This window comes from Aethalodelphis obliquidens, unplaced genomic scaffold, assembly GCF_003676395.1.
Source record: "Aethalodelphis obliquidens isolate GAN/ISIS:26980383/991018 unplaced genomic scaffold, ASM367639v1 scaffold36, whole genome shotgun sequence".
Lineage (NCBI taxonomy): Eukaryota > Metazoa > Chordata > Mammalia > Artiodactyla > Delphinidae > Aethalodelphis > Aethalodelphis obliquidens.
Genome location: NW_020837980.1, coordinates 18,580,024 through 18,600,766, shown reverse-complemented (window position 1 = coordinate 18,600,766; position 20,743 = coordinate 18,580,024). Strand labels below are relative to the sequence as shown.

General features: G+C 42.1%; 1 protein-coding gene across 6 annotated transcripts in view; it reads right to left on the bottom strand.

Moving 5' to 3' along the window:
- DUSP16 (dual specificity phosphatase 16) overlaps positions 1-20,743 on the bottom strand; it is an 85,011-nt gene that overhangs the window by 51,548 nt on the left and 12,720 nt on the right. The gene's annotated exons all lie outside the window — the stretch shown is intronic.

Genomic DNA, 20,743 nt, shown 5'->3' with positions numbered 1-20,743 from the left:
GAAGACAGTGACATAACCCTTCTATATACATACAAGAGAGTTTTCTATTTAGAAAAAAAAAATAAGGGAAGAGATATGGGGACATATGTATAACTGATTCACTTTGTTATAAAGCAGAAACTAACACACCATTGTAAAGCAATTATACTCCAATAAAGATGTTAAAAAAATAAAAAATTTAATTTAATTTAAAAAAAGGTCAGTATTTATTATACCGAAGACTAGTAACCTTAACCAGGTCCACTAAACAAATATTTACAAAGTATCCTAGTTTCAGAAATAAAGGATTTAAAAGACTTTATTTATGAAAAGATGGAGAGAGGCAGAGGCAATATATTAGTATAACAAAATACACACATCAGGGAACAACATGGGCAGATCCCCTAAAGAAGGGCCAATTGTGGTATATTTTACATTTCAGCAAACAATTTACGTTTCCTATTTTATAACATTTAATACTGACATAAACTGTGTAAGAACCTTTCACCCTAACATACAATATTTGAAGTTTTTCTGTGTAACTTACGTTTGAGATTCCATTCGGTTACCTATGGAAATGCATCTATGACTTTATAATGGAAATTAGGAGAGTGTTATTTGTTCAAACTCACTCTACATCCAACTTCGCAAGAGTATCAATGGACTAAAGAATACCACTGAATTAGTTATGTGGGAGAACTGTTAAGTCTAAGACTATTTTGATGATCAATTTAATTAAAAGAACGAAATAAAGCTCAACTGGCCAAGAACCAGTGTTTGCCATTAGAGTAATCAGCGGAGAGGAAAAGTGTTCTGTTTTGATTGCAGCCTTTACTTGACTTGTAGCCTTTAAACCTAGTGTCCAAACAGCAAATGTTTTAAAGACTGAGGTCGCTTTTAAATGACTGGTAAGCGTCTCCCTCCTCTTCTCAGATGAGGCGTTATTCTTTTCAACTTCCCAGATAGGATCCTGGCTTCTCGGCGGGTCACACTGCACTGGGTCTATCCCACCAGGAAAGAGGTGAGGCCCTTTCTCGCACACGATTCTCCCCCTGGGGCTGTCGCCGGCACAGCTGCCCCGGTGCCCACATCCGGGCCCACAGGCTGCCCCCCATCCCAACCCCCAGTTCCATTTTAAAACCTTCCTTTTTCAAAGGAATTCTCAGGAAAGGGGAAAGGACCCCAAAGCTGAGGACAGTGACCGAGCCTTGTCTGGTTGGGCTTCAGCTCAAGTTCAGATTCTCAGAGAATTTATGGAAAGCATATAATCAGGTGAGAAGTTTAAGACTGGCTTGTAGTTTAGCTATTAAACTACAAGCCAGTCTTAAATTTTTTTTTTCCTCCAGTAAAACTGAAGAAATAGGCAACAGGATACACCAAACAGGCTTTCAGCAGAGGCTTACACACAGACTATTAATAAGAGAAAAACTCAACATACTGAGCTCTGTGCGTCTAGAGCCTGTGCTCCGCAGCAAGAGAGGCCGCGACAGTGAGAGGCCCGCGCACCGCGATGAAGAGTAGCCCCCGCTTGTCACAACTAGAGAAAGCCCTCGCACAGAAACGAAGACCCAACACAGCCAAAAATAAATAAATGAATAAATAAATTAAAAAAAAAAAAAACTCAACAAATCAAAAGGGAAAAAAAGCGGCCATGATGTCCGGAAGCTTGAGCATCTTGGACTCGGACCATTTTAATCCTACGTTGATTAACGCTTCTCTGCCTCACACGCTGCGGGTTAACCCTGACAGAAGTTCTGAGGTCTGGTATTTGGTAAAACGTATGCCATAAAGAAACAAAAACAAACCCCGAAACCATCCTCACCAAAGCCAAGAGGGCTACACGAGCTTAATGCACTTCTCAGTCACCTATTCCTGCCTTGGCCATATTTTCTTACCCCAGCACAGAGGACGCAACCTGACTAGTGGTGGCGATGACGGGATAGAGGTTGCTTGAATCACTGTCTAGGCAGAGCTAGGCATGGAGACAACATTTGTCAGCACTGGAAAAATCCAACAACCGTCTCTCAGCAACTCACAGCACTGCAGGAAGAACCCGCTCTCATCAGAGGCTCAGGCTGTTTACACGCATCTCAAGGGTCCACAAAGGCTGGAAGAGTAGCCATCCTTCAGAGACCCGATACAAGGCCTCTGCTGCAGACACAGACCCAGGCAGAGTCCAGATCTGGGAGAAGCCTTCCCCAGGTTTCTGCTGAGGAAGGGCACTGCGCTCCTGGAACTGGCTCACCGGAAGCCTCCCGTTCATGGTCACCTGTTCTACCAGCTTCCGCCTCCCTGACCCACCTGAGCTCTCCGCCCCACTCCACCCCCTGCCCCCTCCTCGCCTCCTCTTTCCTGCCTCCACGCCAGTTATCCATCCCCGACACGCTCCTGCCCCAGGGCTCCCTCACTTACCCTTCTGCATTTAAAGCTTCCTCCTGGCACCCTGCCTGAAAACGACGGACTCTACACCCCCAGAAGCAGTAGTCTTGAGGGGGTGGGAATGAAGGACCCCCGGATGGAGTGGCTGGCAAGAGGAATGTGGCCAGAGGCTGGTTTAGTCTGAGAGCTGAGGAGAACCCGTTGTGCAAGGATATTTGCAATAAAGCTGGGCTGGAGGCAGGGGAGGAGAGATTCAGAATGTTAGCTGGGGAATAATTGGTACATCCTGGTTTTCCTGAGCATCTGTCAGGCCTAGTGCAGCTCATTCAGTCAACTAACAAATGGTTATCGGGCACCTAATAAGTGTCAGGCACTGCTGCGGAAATGCAACCAAAAAGAACGAGGCAAAATCTCTTGTCCTCCTGGAGTTTCTAACTGAATGACGAGATGCACAATAAACAGCAACAACAACAAAACGTGTCGCGTGAGAGATGGTGATCAGTGCCGTGGAGAAAAAATTAAGCAGGGAAAGAAGAAGGAGAACGGAGGTGGAGGGGTTAAAGTTTTAAACAGAGTAGTCAGAGAAGTCCTTGCTCTGATGGTCAAGTAAAGCCCATGAGGGAGGTGGAAGATGGCTACGTGGACGCCTGGGAGACTAGTTCTCTATGTGAGGGCTTGAGGCCAATGAATATGTTGACCAAGGTAATGCTGAATTGGGCAAATGCCAGGAAAAGATGTGGCAGGTGTTCAGTCTTCCTTCAGAACTATGGTTATATCTTTGGAAATGAAGCAGTTTTAGTCACTTGAACCTTTAACTTAAGCGTAAAATATACACACACACACACACAAACACACAAGAAAGTTTAGTATAGTTTCTTCCTCAAAACTACAAAGGAAGAAGCTGTGGTTCCTATGTTAGTGCATTACTTGGCAAAGAAATAAAAAGAAACACTGTAACAAGAAAGATTACTATTAATGCTAATTTAATACAATTCTTCCAACTCCACAAATGTGTAGTACCTAATAACAGAATCTTGGCTTTATAACACAGAATGTAGGAAAACATCAAAGACATGTTGAACAAGATGCATGCTTGAATAGAGCTATACAACAAGGAAATCATTTAAAGGAGGTTTACGTTAAAATAAAGAAAAATGCTTTCAAGGAGCTCTCCTTGTCAGAAGGTGTATCGAATCCTTACCACAAGGTCTTTGTAAGAGAGATTACTGTATTCAGGGGGGTAGGTAATGCTAATATAAACTTAGCATCTTTATCCATGCACCACAGTTAGCCCACCTACCCCCAAACAGCAAAATTCCACTATCTAACAGGTGTACTTTCCTGACAAAGAGCTAAATTACTAAAGATATTACGACCAAAGTAAACATGACCAATAATGAAAGATAATCATAATATATAGAGTAAAATCAAAGTACAGAACAGTAGGTAAAGCAGAACCTCAAACACCCACGTATATACAAACACACGAACATATATATTCAAAAATGTCGTAATAGTTTTGTCTGGGTAAGGGTAACATTTATTACATTCTTTTCTTTCCCATAATATCGGAAAGTGCAGAAAAAAGTCAGAGAAAGGGCGTGACATCCACGCAGACCCGGTCCTGGGGGCTCTAGCCCTCCTGAACAGCGCGGTCAAGAAAAGTGTGGGCTGGGAATTTCCTGGCAGTTCAGCGGTTAGGACTCGGTGCGTTCACTGCCTTGGGCCCAGGTTCGATCCCTGGTCAGGGAACTAAGATCCCACAAGCCGCGTGGCACGGACAAAAAAAAAAAAAAAAAAAAATGTATACACACACACACACAACGACGACAAAAAAGTGTGGGTTTGGGCAAAGCAAGAATATCAACAAACGCGATATAGGGAAGCTGATGTTTACTCTCAAGGTAAAAAGCTGAACCTCTACTTCACAAAAGGACTTACAAAGGATTATTTGAATAACAATAACGTTTGGGGGGGTGAGAAAAATTAAATTTTAAATTACACACTTGTGGCTATAAACCTGGACTTTTAAAAAGGGTCCGCTGAGGTGTAACTCTTTTAATACCCAAGGGTTTTTTTCCTGTATACAAAGGACTCGTAGCTAGCTTTCTAATATATTCCCTACCACTCTTAAAATGTATTTCAGAGGGAAGAGATATGGGAACATATGTATATGTATAACTGATTCACTTTGTTATAAAGCAGAAACTAACACACCATTGTAAAGTAATTATACCCCAATAAAGATGTTAAAAAAAAATGTATTTCAATTTATAAAGTTTCCAAAACAAACCTACCTAAAGCATCGCAAATGAAACACCGTGTGACTTTTACTCCTCACTGGAAAAGCACAAATTCTTTTCACAGAGTCGCTAAGCGGCCCCGTCACTGTCCTCAGCTCCTAAACAGACGTGCACAAGACTTGAACAGATTCCAGGCGTGGCCTTCAAGCCTGGACCACACCTGCTTCCAAGGCCCTGAGGCTAAAAATAACCCTGGGGCCTCAAAAATGGGACACCAGCCAGGCCAGGGGTAGCTACCGGCCCCCTGCTCCGCTCCACTGACAGTGAAAGCGGCAGCTACGAAGCTCGACAATCACAAAATCCTCCACCACAGGCTCCTGTCTGTCTCTCTGTGCCAACCACCTCCATCCTAGGCCGGCTCAGTTTCTTTTCCCCTTGATGCCAAAACCAACCCTAGGAACTTAGAAACAAGCGAGGTTTTATGGTGTATTGTTTAAACAAAACAAAACAAAACAAAGAAAACCTGTGGACCAAGACTCAGGAGACCTTGTTCCTAAGTTCAGCTCCTCTACGAAGATGCAAAACTGTCACAGCAAGAGTCACATCCTCCAGCCTGTTGTTTCCTCACCTGTGATCACGTAACATCTAAGGATTATCTAAGGATATGATGAGATCGCCGTCAGCGCCATCTCAGGTCTTAGCAACTTGCCCTGACAAGGACAGAGTAGCAGGGCAGATGTGATCATCAGGCAGTCACGTTGAGGAGTCAGTCTGCATCCTCCAACAGACAAGTTAAAACGTAACTCCTGGACGATGGCTCCTCAAAAAGCATGGTGAGCAGACAATTTCCTCTGTGGTGGAGGATTTCCATTGCTCCAAGACAATGACTCCCGCTTCTCTGCCAGCCCAGAATTTGCAGGATTCCCCTCTGGGACTGTTACGCTACCAGGTAAGGAAGAAAGAAAGGGAGGGAGGTCGGAGGAGGGGCAGAGGAAGGGGCAGCGGCAGCAGCAGCATCGCTGTTCCCTCCAGGCTCCCGGGCTAATTTAAGTCACTGCATCTGTCTTCACGCTTCCCCTTCTGAGGCCCGGGGAGTCACTGGTGTCAGGAGGCTGCACCACAGGGCAAAGCGGGTGACAGGGCCAGGACCTGGGCCAAAGAATCATAGCGCCACAAGACAGAAGGAGACGGCAGAGCAGCCCAAGATGCTCCCGAGATGGGAGCCCGACTGTGTCCTGTCCTCACCTGTAGTTACTTTTTCCGTTCTGTCCTTTCCACCTTCTATCTTTGTCCTATAACTTGGCTCTAACACACATCACCAAATGGCAACTTCTGTGCCCTGACCGGTGCTCAGATGCCTTGATGTTTCTTTCTCACTCCCTCTCTCCCTTCATATTCACCTTCATTTCTCTCCTTGGTATTAAAACCGAGCCTCTTCCTTTCTAAGGTTTACCCCTTATCATTAATCATTAATTTTCTTTTTCGGGGGGAACTGCCAAGGCCCTACATGTGTTGCTGTTACAGTGAAGAGTCATCACTGCTCCAGACTGCTTTGACCCACACTTCCGTGGATTCAGGTGTTTTGTCAACCTTTAAAATCTTTTGATTATTTGTTACCTTAGAATAAAAACTTTTATTTCGGAGGAGAGAGGTAAAATTTTCCAGTGAGGTTATTTCATACGTGGTCATACTGAGTAGAGATGATTACGTCGGGATCTTACATTTTCACTAGCCCTCAAATGCCCTGATGATCTAGACACTAAAAGTTAAATCCCTACCTAAACCTCAGAGGAAGACAATTACAGACGCTCAGTGTCTTCCCACCAGATTATTTAGAAACTAACAAGATCTGAATTATTTTGTAACGGAGGGCTTGGGTCTGAAGCAGGAAGCAAGTGCTGCACGTGTGGACAGAGCTGTCTTCATCCGGAGCCTGCCGGCACCTGTGTCAGCAGCATCCCCGCCCACCCTGCCTGTTTCCTCCACCCCCAGCCTCGGGTGAGCACAAACCCCAGCCCGAGGACCTTCCAAGAGAAAGAAGAAAAGGCAGAGAGGAGACCTAAACGACGGCCGGCCTCTTAGCTCTGCTCCCAGTGACTCTATTGGCTAATTTTTAAACAAGGATTTCCCGCACAATTTGAATAGCAAAATAAATAGTAATGGATTATAACCCACAGAATAAAATAAATAACCATGAGTGCCAAAAAAAAAAAAAAAGAAATTTCTCACAAAACACTTGCTCTATGATGAAAGTTGGAGAGGATGGTGTTTCTATTTGCTATTTTTTTTTCTTTTTTAATACGTTGTTCTGTCATCTTAACTCCCTCCATCAACTCTGGCGTGACACCGGTTGGGTTCCGGCATGCCGCACGCAGCAGGGAACACCTTCCTACCAAAGCCTCACTTTCCCTCTCTGAAAAATACCAAAGTCTGTATTGGTTTAAGTTAAATTGACTCAGATGTCTAAACCAATGCAGGGCACTGTGGGAAAAACAGAAGAGATGGCAGGTCCCTGATGTTAACTGGTTGAGTAAATAGTTTTAAAAAATGACATTTGGACAAACACAAAATGATAATGTGCTGGCAGATGTACAGCAGCTCAGAGAGGAAGGCTTCCCGGCGTTCTGAAGGAAAACAGGGACATGAACTGCAAGACAGAAGAGGGAAGAAAACTGCCGGTGAAGGCAATGCAGGAGCAAAGGCAGAGGGAGAGGCCGTGCACAGCTTTTCCCGGCCAGAGCACAGACTGCCTCGGCGAGTAACGGATAAGCTGGTGAAGGAGGAAGGGCCGCTGCTGACACACCTGGACGTCTACAGCCGTCGAAGCCACCGCGAGCTTCAGGAGCAGAACAGGAGAACATCACAGAGGAATGTCTCTGGGAGCCTTGTAGGGATTGAAAGGAGAAAACAGGAGAAAGGAGACTAGCCAGTTATCACCTTTACGGTTCTAGTGATCTGAGGATGGGCTCTGCCTAGGAGGGTGACTGTAAAATCTGACAGGAAAAGAAAGATCCAAGAGGCTGGGAGGGTCAAAATCCAAGGCAGCACGCCGGGCACAAAACACCTTCATGAAATAGCGTACTTCCTGACTGAAAGTGCCCATGCAAAGGGCTGCTGAGACTTCATTATTAAATTATTCCACCATGAGGACATCGTCTGAAAATATCTCAATACCCATTCTGTCCTTGCTTCAGATGAACCGATATCAAGCAGAATGAGCAACATGTACAAGTTCAAGTTTTACTAGTCAGGGCCTGTTGAGAAACCAAAAGAATTAGACATAGTAGAAGGTCAAAATTATGTAAAGCAGAATGTTAGCAGAGGTGAAGTCCGATGTTGGCATTATGGGTGACTTGCTTCTATATACTGAATATTTTTCAGTGATTTCCCAATTTTCCATTATATATGAGTGTATATGTACATAAAACTTTTGCAACAGAAAATTAAAACTATATAGTTTTAATCAGTCATAACTCATGTCATTCTCATGCTGTTCAGAGAAGGAAAGAAGATTTGGAAGTCGAGGTACTGGGGCCTATTCTCTGCATTAGCTAAGTAAAAAATTATTTTGTAGGAATCATTAACCAAAATAAGTTTTAATACAGAATCATGGGATTTATCCAACAGTGACTCAGTAGTCTGAAAAAATTAAAGAGATTTTTAAAATGTAATTACACATCCCTGTGACAACCGTGCTCCAAGGCACACGGCCTGCAAATGCATTCCAGACAAAGCAATATAAGTATATACGGCTTAGTACAGGGCAATGTTCCTTTTCCAAATGTAACCTTCAGTATCAAAGACCATATATTCAAAATTAAAATTAAAAGCAAAATGATTACAAATACAGTATGCCTGCCACAAGTGAACTTAGTGTAAAGCAGACTGCAGGACTGTCTATTAAGTAACTCACTGACTTAAAAACCAAAATATCCAATTTCACCATCTCATCTAAAATGTAGTCCATGGCATAGATCCTAAGAATAATGTTCGTACAGCTCTACTGTTTCATCCTTCTGCCTAGGTTCCCAAATAGGTTTAAAAGAAACCTATCACATTTGCTATCAACACACGTAAGCATCACAGAGCACTAAGTACAGTGCAGCCAATGTTTAGTTTTTTCTCCTGCAAATAGTGTTTGTTTTTCTGAATTCTAGGATTGTGGACTTTAATCTGTAAAACTACAGGAAGAAAAATGAAATGGGTTAGTAGAATAGACATGTGTTCATTTACTGAGTGCCTACTATATTCAATTCCCTAGAGAGCAACTTCCCACTTTTGTTTAATCACAAGAATTACTTAGGAACTTGATAAAAATAATCACCCAGACCCCACCCCTGAAGATCCATTCTTAGGGTATGGAGTGGAGACTGTGAATTTGTATTTTTGACAAACGCTCCAGAAGTTTCTTAGGGTCATTTTTAAGTACATCTTTAAGTTTGAAAAACAATGCCCTCAAGACACAGTTGGGGGACTTCCCTGGTGGTACAGTGGTTAAGAATCCGACTGCCAATGCAGGGGACACGAGTTTGAGCCCTGGGCTGGGAAGATCCCACATGCCGCGGAGCAACTAAGCCTGCGAGCCACAACTACTGAAGCCCAACAGCCACAACTACTGAAGCCCGCGCACCTAGAGCCCGTGCTCCGCAACAAGAGAAGCCACCGCAATGAGAAGCCCGCGCACCACAACAGAGTAGCCCCCGCTCACTGCAACGAGAAAGCCCGCGCGCAGCAACGAGAACCCAACGCAGCCAAAAATAAATAAATTTATTTAAAAAAAAAAAAAGACACGACGGGGTCTCTCAATGTTCACATTCAATGAGTTGTCAAGACCTACTGATCTTCAGTCTCTCTCACCTGGAGGACAGAAAGGTGTGAAAGCTGTGTTTGAACTGAACATAATGGCAACAGGAACTGCCAGTAATGGAGGAATGGGCAGTCGGCCAGAGACCATCCGACTCTCACAGCTGAAGCAGGACGTCCATTTAGTCTAGTGCCTGCCTCCTGGTAGGTTAATAATATCCATTTACAAAATGCGAAGTATTTGCCCAAAGTCACACAATTCGTCAGTGGTGGAACAGAGACTAGAGTTTCTATGAACAGGGCTTTCCATAACCCTACAGAGCTTAACCAAACATTTTGCAAATTTTAATAGGCTCCTGAAAGGCACAGAAAGCAACAGATTTCAAAAGATGAAAAACAACACACCCTTTTAAACGCCTGATGCGTGTGGCTGTGAAGAGGAGGGGCCTCATCAAAAGGCCAGCCCGCCACGCGGTTACAAATAGCCACGAACAAAGCAGAGGACCAAGCGATGAGGCGACAAGCCTTCACAGAACACTCACGAAGACTGAGGAACCCTGGGAGCAGAAGCTGGTCTGCTTCACTGAGTCACTGCGAGAACACAGTTAAGTATGTGGAAGAGCGGTACTTTGTAAACTGGAACATTGACTAAAAAGCTAATAACACAGGATGAATGGGGAAGTATTTTGGCTAATACAGTATTTCTGAACCTTGCCTGCATATGAAGTCACCCGGGGAGCTCTTAAATATCCTGAAGTACCTCAGACCAGACCGACAAATCAGAATCCCTGGCGAGTGGGCCCCAGGCATCAGTATTTTTTACCCGAACAGGTAAAGGTGGATTCTTTACCTCCTCCCAAGGGTCACAAAAGACAGGCCACTTGCAAGGCAGAGTTTAAAAGGGAGCAAAGGAGACATCTGGTGATGCACACGGTGCTGTAACTCATCTGCCCTATTTCTTGAGGTATGTGTTTTACAACATCTGCTGGAAGCCTGGGGTTCTGGATATATTATCAGGTAATGGAGCAAGTTCTCAGTGTCGCAGTTTCTCTAATTCCAATAATAATAAAGGAGCACAATTCACCTATGACACCCAACAGAAGGCCACAAGGATATGCTGGGGCACAGAACCCCACTGCGGCTTAATCAAACAGCTTATGGTTGAAGCAACCCAGTTTCCAATCTGTTTTCACTGTTTTTTAGAGGTAGATGTCTTTAAAAAAAGGCTTTTAAAGGCTGGGAGGAGACAAGGTAGAGCTCAGTTTTCACCTGTGTACAAACAAATGCAAGTTAACTATCTGCGCCCAGGAATTTCCCATTACTAAGGGCAAATCACCACTGCAAGGGCAGACAATCTTTTGTAATTCCTCTCTCTAGTCCAATCCTGTAAAACTTCATTTAATAAGCTGATGACAGAAACGCAGATTTGCGCCTCCAGCCAAACAATCTATATTATATTAAACAAAGGATACCCCCACCCTTCTCAAGGTTCTGCCAGCAATTTCTTAAAAAAAAAGGTGGCATTCAACCAAAGTCAGGAGTTTTTATTCATAATACACCTTATTAACATACAGTAGAAGAAACTAGACTGGGAAGCGTTCACAGGCTGTCTCCTTCGAACAGTGGGTCTCCCCGTGGCTCATTCACTGAACAACCGCTTTTGAACATCCTGTCTGTGCAAGCCTCTTTGCTCAAGTACCTCAGGAGGACGCAATTTAAGACAATACCATAGAAATAAAATCTGTACCCAGGCCATCTGCCAGGCTCAGCAGGACGGGAGGTCTCCAAGAGTAAGAGAAGGGAGGACTTCCAGGGGTGGCGTCTGGAGGTCGGCGAGGGGACACATGTGTCCCTCTGGATGTTCTCCTACCCCAGCTCCGAGGATGCCACACAACCTGTATTCACGAACAACCTCTGGCCAAGGGAAGTCCAGAGGAAGCGGGGACGTCACCAGCCAGCAAAACCTTCTACCAATTCTGGAGGCAACCTCTGTGCATCTGGTCCTTGAAGGGTGGCTGTTTCCTGCCAGGCAACACCTAACACAGACCCGTCTTCAGGAGGCAGACAGGCTGCTGGTTGTCACTGTGGCGCTGACCTAGCAGAGGGGAAGGCGGGGAGGGGGAAGGAGGTTCATCTTCCTTCAGACCCCAGGTACGCACAGTACCCTCCCCCAACACAAATACAAACACAAAAAAGAGAAGAATGAAAGGCAGGTACCCGCTTTACAACTCTGACAGTTATCTGACAAGATTACACTGACTTAACTTCTGCCCAGCAGCATCTCTTGCAAAGCGTAAGCAGGAAGAATACAAAGGAGGAACTCGTTAAAATTAGTCCATTCTATTGGAAGGCCCAGTAAGGCAGGCAAAAGGCACAAGTTCTCAGGAGCCAGGCCATCTAAATAGCTGTAGACAGTAGAAGTCAGCTGTCTAGACCCACGGTCCTCAGGCTTTTTAGTCTACACACCACTTGAGAACGACAAAACTGCCTGGTCCACGTCTCCCTGACAATTGTTTCTCTGACTACAGTCATCCCTCAGTAACCACAGGGATAGATTACAGGAGCCCGCACGGACACCAAAATCCTAGGATGCTCAAGTCCCTTAAATAAAATGACGTAGCACAGTGAATACAGTCAGCCCGCCACGTCTGTGGGTTTTGCACGTGGAAACGGTACTCGTGATCCATTACAAACCCTAGAGGAAGCAATGTCCAAGAAAGTTCTGTAGGGCACTATAGTGAGACATGAAGCCTAGATCAGAATTTAGATATGAGTACTAAAAACATGTACACAAAAACCTGTACAAGAATGTTCATAGCAGCATTATTTATAATGGCCCCGAAGTGCCTCAACTGATGAATGGATATGCAAAATGTGTCTATATCCAGACAACAGAATATTACTCAGCCATTAAAGGGAACGGATTTGATACCAGCGACAACACGGATAAACTCTGAAAACATTAAGCTAAGTGAAAGAAACCCGACACAAAAGGGGGGAGGAGGGAGATGGGGAGTGACTGCTAATGTGTAAAAGGATCGTTTGGGGTGATGGTTCAACAGCGGTGATGTGCACAGTTCTGTAGATACACTAAAACCACTGATTTGTATACTTTAAAAGGATAAATTTTATACTTGTGAGTTTTATCTCGATTTTTTTTAAAGTATAAATTTTATGGTAAGTGAATTATATTTCAGTAATTTTTTAAAAAAAGACAAAGAAAGGCCAAGGAACTACACCAAAGAAAAGGAAACTAGAAAGATATGTGACAAGTAAATGCAATATCTGATCCTCAACTGGATCCTGTACTAGAGGGAAACAATGCTATGAAGACTGTTGTTGGATTGACTGACAAGATGGGAATAAAAATGGTGGACTGAACAGAGGTATTAAATCCAGGCTAGGCTTCCTGGGTTTAACAGCCCTACTGCGGGTAGCAGAATGTCCTTGTTCTTTGGAGACCCACTGACGTGCTTCGGGACAGAGGACCATGATGTGTGCAAGTTATTCTCAAATGGGAAAATAAATCATGTATGTATGTGAAGAGAGAGGGCAAGTGATGAAGCAAAGGGAGAAAACTATTAATAGTAGGTGCTGATCTTTTTTCTCTAAGTGTAAAATTATTTCCAAACAAAAAGTTTAAAATAATTTATACATGCTGTAAGATCCAAAACTTCTACTTTCAATAAATTATCCTATATAAATATACTTGCTCAAATACATTTTATGTGAAATACTGTTCACTGAAACATTGTGTAATTATAAAGTCAGAAACAATCTCAATGTCAATGAATGATAAATGGTCTAAATATATTATATTCCACATGACTCTAAAAAGCAAGATGTCTATCTATATGTACTGATATAGAATGGTTTCCAACAATATATTCTTTCATGAAGGAAAAAAAAAACCCCACAAAACAGGGATACAGGAAGAATGGGTTTATCCCTAGCCACAAAAGCAATAAAATAAAAACTCAAGAAGCCTAGGAATGTCTCGATTTAGTCAGGAAAGAATCTAAACCTGTTCTCTATATTTATTTATGGAGCTAGTTATTTGTATCTGTAGATACAAATAATTTTCTCTCTTACAACACTGATAATATGAACTTTACTAATGAAAACAAATATAATCTTGGATGCCGTTCACTCCTATGGTTAACTCAAAATATTTCTTTTAACAAACTTTTTAAATTCAAATATAACATATATTCCAAAAAGCATACAAATCATGAATGTACAAAGAACTTTTACTAAGTTAACATACTCATATAACTACCATCCTGATCAAGTACTAGAAGATTCCAGAAGTTGGCCTCATATACCATCCCATCAACTAATCTCCCTCCCTAAATGTAACCACTATCCTGACTCCTTACCCATATATTAGTTTTGCTTGTATTTTTAAATAATTAATTAATTAATTAATTTTTTGGCTGCACTGGGTCTTCGTGGCTGAGCACAGGCTCTCTCCAGTTGCGGCGAGTGGGGGGCCACTCTTCATTGCAGTGTGCAGGCCTCTTATTGCGGTGGCTTCTCTTGTTGCAGAGCATGGGCTCCAGGCACGCGAGCTTCAGTAGTTGTGGCTCACAGGCTCTAGAGTGCAGGCTCAGTAGTTGTGGCGCACCGGCTTAGTTGCTCTGTAGCACGTAGGACCTTCCCCGACCAGGGCTCGAATCCGTGTCCCCTGCATTGGCAGGCAGATTCCTAACCACTGCGCCACCAGGGAAATCCTAGTTTCCTTGTTTTTGAACTCTTTTGTGCCTGAACTCTTTTACTCAACATTATATTCGAGCCCATGTTGTTGTCAATAGCAGTAGTTTTTCCTGTTTGCTGGTCTATGGTATTTCACTGAATATACAACGATGTATTATATTTCTCCATTCTTCTATTGATGGACCTTTTGGGTTGTTTCCAGTTCAGAGTTATTATGAATTATACTACGAACATTCTTGTACACGTCTTTTGGTGAACATAAGCACACATGTTTCTGTTGGGTATACAACTAGGACTGGATTTGCTGGGTCAGAGGCACAATGAGTGTGTAGAACTCTAATACTACCAATTTTCCAAAGCGATTGTGCTAATTTACAATCTCACCATCAGTGTTTGAGAGTTCTGGGTGCTCTGCATCCTTGCTGACACTTGATATTGTCAAGTTTTTTGTTGCTGTATTTGTTTTTTAAATTTTAGCTATTCTGGTCAGTGTGCAGGGATAATTCTCTCTAGTTTTATTGAGCATTATTTGATAACTACTGTGTTGAGCACCTCTAGAAGCTTTTTTTATCTTCCTGTATTTAGATCTACAATTGACCTGGAATTCTTTTGTGTGTATGATGCGAGGTAGGGGGAAAAATTAGGTTTTTTCAATATGGATAAGCAATTGATCCAGGATTATTTACTGAACAGACTTTTCTTTCCACATTGCTGTATGATGCCATCTTAATCATAAATTGTGTGTATATGTGTGTGTGTGTATAAAATATATGTATTACTTATAAATACACACATACTTTCATATATTAATTGTGGGTCTGTTTCTGGTTTCTGTTCTATTCCACTGATCTATTTGTTTATTCTACACTGCATATACAATAGTGTAAATTCTGCAATTTGTTTTTCTTCAACATTACCTTGACTAATTGGCCGTTTGTGTTTCCATATAAATTTCAGAATCAGCTTGTATAACGATCTTAGACATTGTTTATTAGATTTAGTCCTAGGTATTTGATATTTTTTGATGCTATTATACATATCATCTTTCTTAAAACTTCATTTTCTGATTACTACTGCTATATGGAAATACAGATTTCACATACTGACCTGGTATCTAAACTTACTTTTTAAAAAATATTACTTTTAATTTATAAAAAGTAAAATTCATGTTTTTTGGTGTATAGTTCTATGAGTTTTGACCAGATGTATAATGTAACCATCACCACAACCAAGACAGAACACTTCCATCGCTCCAGAAAATTTCTTCATGCCACTCCTTTGTAATCAGCACCTTCTCCCCACCCTGAACACTGACTGACCTGTTCTCCATACCTATAGCTTTGCCCTTCTAGAATATGACTTAAATTGAATCATAGAGTGCATCACTTTTTGACAGTGGCTTCTTTTACTCAACATACTGCCTTTAAGAGTCATACCTGTCGTTGCATTTATCAATAGTTTGTAGGAATGTACCACCATTTGTATATTCATTCACCGGTTGTAGGATATTTGGGTTCTTTCTAGTTTTGGGTGATTATTCATAAAACTGAATAAATATTTGAGGACAGGTTTTTGTGTGAACATAATTTCTCATTTTTCTTAAGTAAATACCCAGGAGCAGGACTGACGAGTCATATGGTAAATGTACGTTTATCTTCATAAGAAACTGTTGAACTGTCTTCTGCAATAGCCATACCATTTTGCACTCCCACCAGCAACATATGAAAGTTCCATTTGCTCTGCATCCTCCCCAGAACTTGGTTCACATTTAGGAAGTTCCTATTTTTGTTTGCTAAGAGCTTTTTATCATGAACAGATACCAGATTTTAACAAATAGTTTGCCTGAATCACTGAGACAGTCATTATGATTTTTCTGCCTTTTACAGTTAATGTGGTAAATTATATTAACTGATTTTTTAATACTATCAAAACATTTTTATATGTACATTCCCAATTTAATTAGAAAAGCTTACTTAATGATCAAATCTTGTTACTCTAATAATAGGTTAGAAGGTACATGCATAAATGAAGGCTAATGATATTCTAAAATCCTACCACCTAGCCAAAACTGTATGAGCCCTTCGGTCACATTTCCTAGCAAGTATTTCCCCCCAAATACAAAGCAGATCAGAGGCATGATGACCAAATCACAGTCTGAGAGCCTTATGGACCACTGTGATGTTTAATATTTGGATTCTGAATCACCCAAAAGGAAAAAGAACTCCCATTACAAATGATATTGATGCTGTAATAATAGTAACATCACATACTTTTAGAAACCAGAAACCAAAATGTATAGAAGTTACATTTCCCATGCAACATAAATAAATGGATGAAAAATGGAAACGTGATAGTTTTATATATTATAAAATTTATGAAATGCTACCATTTGGAGGGGAAACCTTACACCCTTTTGACATTGATGAATTCTGGGCTACTAATTACCAACCATAAGTTAGTCTTGCCTTTTCACTTTACCTGTGTTCCGGGGGTTATGTTTTTTCATAATTAAATGACTAACCTATGACCAGAGGGATGGTGACGAGGAGCCCCACAGGGCCTAGATAATCTTTTGCTATGAAATCATCACGTTACCAAATGCATTTTCAGTCCTTGAGTGGACTGTATAATCTAGATGAAGGATGACATCAGGTGGCTCTGAACATTTGGGCAGCTTTTCACGATGTAGCTCTCTGAAGTTGCCTCGGCCCCTGCACTACCCCTCCCCTGCTCACACACTGGCTATATTTAGCATTTTGGCAAAAGAAGGGACTGGCAATATTCCATCAAGACCTGACAACAGGCCAGAAGGCAATGGAGATGCCTCGGATGGCCAAGGACAAAGACACTGCTGGACTAGATAGCCTGGGTTCTATTGCGAGCACGACCAGAAACTCGCTCTTTCTGAGTCATCGTGCATATTCCTCACCTATTCCTATGGGGTTTACTGGATTCTGCTTCTTTACCTTATTACCTCATAGAATACCGTTAGCATCAGAGCGTTTTAAGTCACAGCGCCGTACGGCGATAACGTGACTGCATATAACTAAGATGAGCTCCCTAAAGACCGGTTATCTGTCAGACGGTATCTGTGAGATGCAAAAAATTAAAACTACCAAGTGCTTGAAATCTAAAAGTAATTCTAAGCATGTCCTATCAGAGTCCACGGTAACCTTCAACATCAACCACCACAATCACATTACTTTTTAAAAATTATTACCAAAATATCACTATGAAAGCCATGGACAGGGAGTAAACAAATCAGTGGGGTACGATTTCTTTAAACCTAGCATTTAACACAAAACTATAGCTAGTTTTACAGAAATGAGAATTCACTGAATTTAGTTCTGTTTGTTCTGTGTGTTCAAAACAACAAATACACTCTCCAATGAACTCTGGCTTCTATTTCCCCATGACTGTGAATAGGTTTAAAAAATAACAACTGCTGTATTTCTCCAGGGCGAAGTCCAAGCCCGAGCACTCTACCACGTGTGAGGACTCGTGTGAGGTGGCAGTTAAAGAACTGACCTGTAGGCCCAGGATCTGGAGGTGACACCATACTATAAAGAGCCAAAGGAGTTAAAAGTTAGCAAACCAGGGGCTTCCCTGGCGGCGCGGTGGTTAAGAATCCGCCTGCCAATGCAGGGGACAAGAGTTCCATCCCTGGTCCGGGAAGATCCCACATGCCGCAGAGCAGGAATCCCGTGCGCCACAACTACTGAGCCTGTGCTCTAGAGCTGCAAGCCACAAACACTGAGCCTGCGTGCCACAACTACTGAAGCCCATGCTCCCAGAGCCCATGCTCTGCATCAAGAGAGGCCACGCAACGAGAAGCCCGCGTACCGCAACGAAGTGTAGCTCCCGCTCACGGCAGCTAGAGAAAGCCCACGCACAGCAACGAAGACCCAATGCAGCCAAAAATAAATAAATGCATTTAAAAATTAATAAAATAATATAAAATAAAAAGTTAGCAAACCAAAGATCCAATAGGACTTTGGTGGAGTGCTTCTTACTAGCCATCAACAAAGACTTCTTAGTCTAGGAGTCACATATTACCGAGGTTCCAAGGGAACTTTAGATGTTAGAGGTTAGTTGGTAAAAAGCAATACTCTCAAAACTCGGTATTTTAGATCTGGAAGACACCTCAGTTATCACCTTGTCCACCCCCCTGGTTTTATAGGTAATAAGGAGGAGGAGGGATAGGAAGAGGAGGATGAATGAGGCCTCAAATCCTCTTTGGGAGTAAAGTCCTCAATTAAACAAGCTGCACCGATAGTGGCTGAAGATGGGGGAGTTCCTCCGCGGTTACTGCAGTTCCTCTGCTCCGCTCACTGCATTTCTGTACCCTGCACTATAGCCCACCTGACCTGTGAGCAGTTCTACTCTGCTAATTCATATTTTAATGAGAAAATGGCATCTTACAAGTCAACAACAAAAAATTAAATAACCGATCAAAAGATGGGCAAAGGACTTAGATACTTCCCCAGAGATGATACACAAATGGCCAACTAGGAGATGAAAAGATGCCCAACATTACTAATCACCAGAGAAATGCAAATCAAAACCACAACGAGGTATCACCTCACACCTTCAGAATGGCCATTATTTAAAAAAAAAAAAAACGAAAATCACAAGCGTTGGCAAGGATGTGGAGAAATTAGAACCCTCGTCCACCGTTGGTGGGATTGCGAATTGGTACAACTGCTGTACAAAACAGTATGGCAGTTCCTCAAAAAATTAAAAATAGAATTACCATATGACCCAGGTATTCCACTTCTGGGTATTTAGCCAATAGAATTACAAGCAGGGTCTCCAGGAGATATTTGTACATCCATTATTCACAATAGCCACCCCAATATCAACAGATGAACAAAATGTGATTAAACACACAATAATAATACAATAGTATTCAGCTTTAAAAAGGAAGGAAATCCTGCTACATGTTACAACATGGATGAACCTTGAGGACATTATACTTAGTGAACTAAGTCACAAAAAGATAAACGCCATACGATTCCACTTATACGAGGTATTTAAAATAGTCAAATTCATAGAAACAGAACATAGAACCGTGGTTACCAGAGCTGGGGGAGGGAGAAAAGGGGATCTGTTGTTTGGCGGGTATAGAGTTTCAGATCTGCAAGATGTAAGAAGTTCTAAAGGTCTGTTTCACAACACTGTGGACATTCTTAAGAGTACTGAACTGTAGCTTGAAAATGGTTACAATGAGAAATTTTACATTGTTTTTAACCACATTTTTTTTAAAAAAGAAAAAGAAAATAGTAATAGATCTCTTCCCTCTTTTTTGCTGCGTCCCTCCCAATCTTTCATACCTAAAGGGGCGAGAACTGCTCCAGGACACTGTCTTCCTTCCCCTAAACTAGCCTACGGTAGCAGCCAACAAGCACTCGGCTCCTACATGCAGCGAGCAGGGCTGCTCTGCAGTCACAGGCGAGAGGGGGAAATGGCCAGGAGAGGACTTCAGGTGGACTGACCTCCACTTCTGACTGTGACTTCACCCCTCAGCCTAGGAGAGTGGAGACTGATGTGCTGGACCCCTGGATGAAGAGCCCCTAGGGCAAAGAATAACATGTTTCCTAGTGATTTGCTTAAACCATGAAGAACAGATAATCATTCAAGAGGTGCTAGCAACAAGCATAAACTCCTGGATGACCAAGGTCACAGGCTACACTTCTTTGCATCCCTTCTAATACCTCACTCTCAGACGTCACTCAGTAATACCTGTTCATGCTGATGACAGTGACATGCCGATGACCACTAGCCAAAAGAATGGATCTTTGGTCCAGAAGAAAAGCCTACCAGACTCAGAAGCCCAAGTGCTCATTGTAATAAATGAACTAAGGTCATTTGTACAATAAAAATCTCCACTGATTTCACAGTAACTTTTATTAAGAACTTGTATAAAACTACTTTTTCCTGGCAAGTGGATACGATACTGCCTAACACTTGGTACCTGGAAATCCAACCCCCCACCATATACTGTGTCACCTTAACATCATGTTAATTACATTCTATAATGAGACAGCCACTGGCAGCATCTAAGGTCCTGCCAAACAGGTCATTCGTTTGCCAGAAAAAATTGCTTGAGTTTGTCCTTCAGCTAGGACTGTATTCAAGAGAAGCAGGGGTTTTCCACTGTACATGATTTTTATTGTTGGTTATAAAACCAAGAAGCTATAAAATCAGGCTTCCTGAATATTTACATTAACAAGGCTCTTAGTCACTCACATAATGAAAAATGAAAACAACTGTTTTAATTATATAGTTAAAAGGGTTTCAGTAGAAGGAAAAGTTTCTGTTATTTGGATATTCTACAGTAATGAAATTAGACGCTGCCCCTAAGCTGTTTAAAACAGCTATTAAATATATATACATACCCCCATTTTATTCTTAAAATTACACTCCAAACTGCAGATGTCTTTTGGCCCCTTTGAATGCCAGAGTTAATAATGTTTATCTCCAGGATCTCCCAATACTGATAAAACACAATAAACTGCATTGGGATCCTTCTATAAGATTTTTGTGGGATAGAAGACTAATCCTTTTTAGGTTAACATTTCAACAGCCTCCTTTATAAGCAGTGTAATTGCTTGGTAATTTGT